At 32.6% G+C, this 3692-nt stretch overlaps 1 pseudogene; it reads right to left on the bottom strand.

The window, feature by feature from the left end:
* Nucleotides 1-1076: 1076 nt before the first annotated feature.
* LOC114404152 lies at nucleotides 1077-2179 on the bottom strand (annotated as a pseudogene).
* Between the last annotated feature and the right edge of the window lie 1513 nt (nucleotides 2180-3692).

Raw genomic sequence — 3692 nt, 5'->3', positions numbered from 1 at the left:
ATCTACATGGGTCTATATCTGATTGAGAGAATTGTGCCTGCATATTATGTAAGTGTCTTTGTAGAATTTATTAAATGATTAGACAAGTATGCAAATCAAATTCATTCCGGAATTTAAATTGTAGATGTGACTAGATCTGATTTGTATACTTGTGGATCTATGTATATATAGACTAATCAAAATCAAACATTAATGTGAATGAAATTCGAATCTAAACAGCAGCTGTGTATTGACTAATCAAAATCAAACTACGCATACATATAAATGTAACATTACTTTATTGCGCTCGACATTCTATTATGTCTGTCCCTGTATTGCTCCTTATTCCTCGCACACCATGCCACCTGTTTCAACCTTGCTTTTCTGTCCTCATACATTTTTGTGCAATTTTCCTTTGGTTTATTGATTTTCTTTGTGAGAATGCGGAGGAACTGGGTCTTAACAATCGGGGAAATTATGTCGGTAGTGAGAAAGTTAAAAAGTTGACTTCTAGAAACCAGAAACCAGAAAGAAGGTAAAGCCAGTGTAGAGGCGTGGACAAAAAGCATTCTAGTTTTTTTTTCATTTAGTAATTTTACAAAAGGATGAAATTATAATAAACAAAAATGTACTAATTCTTAATTATATGAACTTCCATGCACTTTTATTTCAAAATCTCCTAATTTTAGAAGATTTGAAAAGTTTTAAATATCCAAATAAAGGGAGAAAAAACATTATTTAATCCTTCATTTTTTTTCTTCCATTTCCTTCCTTTTTTCCCTTTGATTTTGCTAGCTCTCATGATCTCATCCCTTACCAATATCCAAACATACTCTAAGAATATACATACATCACTTTGATTCATGATCAGTAATCACTAATATTGACTCTCACTCTATAGGACTAAATTTGAAGTCACAGGAGAGGCAAAGCTTCTTCATATGTATGCATTTATCACCCGAATGCCTCCACCCTTGTGATCTTCAACCTCTTTACAGCTGATAAGAACATCCTACATGACCAAAAAAGCAATTAAGTACATTAATGCTTAAAATGGAAGAGAATGTGTTTATGAGAGAAATTAAGTCTGAGTTAACTTACTCCCAAGGGACATCCCCAACCATAATCAAATCTCCTTCTCCATCTTCATAAGTTAGAACATGACATCTCTCTGGTTGCACTCCATCCATTTCAGTCCCCCCTGTTCAAAACACCCACATTTCATTGTTACTAATTAACTAGGAAACTTAAAGATGCTTAACACAAAGCAAAAAGATAACTATGAGAGAATAAGCATTAGACTTTACACAGAATGGTAGTGTCAAACATCTGTTCAAGAGTCTTTACTAACTCGTGATAACCATCATGAGCTAACAAGTTGAGTTTTCTACCAATCGAATGCCTTCCATGTACACCTTCACAAAGAAGCTGGTATGATCGCTGCAATCATTCACTTCAGTAGCTTGTGAAAAACTACTTATTAGATGTGGCTGCATCGGTTGCCAGTGTCCCCTAACATATGAAAATGACACAAATACTTAAGAGGGTGAACGACTTTAAGCTAGCTAGGTACAAATTAACCCATTATGCCATGAAAGAAAGTTGCTATATAGTACACTTAGAAATCTAAGAGTTTTGGTACTGAGCCAATAGTTGAATGAGTTTGAACAATACCAAATGAGAGATAGAGGAAGAGAGTTTCTCAATAACAGTACCAAAACTCTTAATTTTTTTTAAGGTGTCATGTCATGATGATGACAGGAGATATAAGATATAAGGTTAATGGGATGATTAAGAAAAAAGAAAACAGACAAAAGGCCATAAATTTGATCATTCCTGTAAAAAAAAAAAAAACTAACAAATCAACTCTTAATATTTGCCGATAAAAAAAAATATGATGATGACAAATCATGTTATTGTGCATATATATGTATATATATAAATACAACCCTGAACTAGAAGAGCCAACATGTTGAGTAGCGGAAAGGCTTAGTCCAAGCCTAAGATCTGTGCGAAGGTGGTCTTGACTATGTTGGTGTGTGAGAGAGGATGCAGTTGAATTGGAAGGGTTTCTGCAGCTGGAGATAGAGGAGGAGGAAGAACTAGAGGCTTTGCCCATTGTGGAAGGAAACTAACTACTACTAGTAGTTTGCTAGATTACACATGAAGCCGCCACATTAATAAAGGCCTTATATATATATAAGAGAGAAAGAAAGAGAGGAACGTGAGCAGTGCTATGAAGAAGACTTTTTCAGCTGCTGCGCCACCCTCCATTGGTCACCTCTCCTCTTTTCTTCCTTCCATGCAATTGGTAGACCTAAAATGTTGTCATGGTAGCCGACAACTACACGTGTCAATTAGTAAAAATCAACATAGTATGTATACCTTGTCAACATGTTTTTTTTGTACTAATTAATTCAAGCTTCATATATTCAGATAATTAGCTAATATTAAATGAGATCATCATGCATGAGTAGTTCAAGATTTTTATGATTAAACGCTTCAATTAGTGGCAATTTGAGGACGGTGTTGGCAGAGACAATAGTTAGACAAAGCGTGTGGTCAGTAATACACTGAGTCTGTTTTGAGGAGGATGGAATGAACCTAGATATTGGACAATTCGTGGGATCAAATTCAAGTGATGGACAAGAGGACATTAATGTTGATATCTGAAACCTTGTATAAATGTATAAACATGTAATATCCACGTAATCAATGTTCAATGAATATATATAATCATCGTGTTGCTCGTGAGGGATCTTGGTTGTAGAGACCAAAATGGTATCAAGGCATTGGTGCAAGTGAGGCTACAAATACTGCTACGTACCAAGGAAAACATAGTGTGGCGTATGAATAGCAGAGAAATATTTTAAATATGAGAACAGAATTTCTACAAGTGTTCTTTCATTCCCTTTCGAGAATTAACTGCACTAGACAAAGTTCACCACCATTTTCTGTCGTTTGTGCAGAGTTTGTCGTGTGCATAATTATTTCTTTCTTATGTGGTTAATTTCATTTTGCTTTCTATATTATGCATGACTCCGGTATTCAATATCAAAAGCTACTATTTTACGATGATAAATAAATAAAGAACAAAAGTTATTATATTTTCGCTTAGTGAAGTACATGACAAGTTTGAATATATTATTGACTTTTTTTAATGGCAAAATGATGGTACACGAGATCGGGTCTTGGGGACTGGCAATCAACTCGATTTGATAACATATGAATAAAAAAGAAAGATAAGTTCTGTTCAATATCAAAAACACATGTTGGAATCGGAGACATACTTTAAAAAAGTGGATTTTTAAGTTTAATATATTATTCCTTCCAATCACAATAATTATCAGTAGCTTTTACTTTATTTTAAATTATTTGTTGCTTAAAAATAATAATAATAATAATAATAATAATAATAATAATAATAATAATAATAATTCTCCCCTTTTTTTAACTTATTCTTTTATTTTGGTATATGCCCTAAGTAAAATAGGAAAACATTAGAATTTGGAACACTTTTAATGTTGGTATGTTCTTTAATTATGAATTGTCAAATAATTAAAATATATTAATTTAATAATAATTACATTAAAATATTAAGAATGACTTTTTATGTTTTTGTAAGAGATTATTTTTTATTGTTTATAAACAGGGTAAAAATCATCACACCAGTAATGCATCAAAATAAAATAAAAATAAAAAGATAGAGAGGA

This window comes from Glycine soja, unplaced genomic scaffold (genome assembly GCF_004193775.1).
Source record: "Glycine soja cultivar W05 unplaced genomic scaffold, ASM419377v2 tig00001129_1_pilon, whole genome shotgun sequence".
NCBI lineage: Eukaryota > Viridiplantae > Streptophyta > Magnoliopsida > Fabales > Fabaceae > Glycine > Glycine soja.
This window is presented reverse-complemented; position numbering and strand designations above follow the sequence as displayed.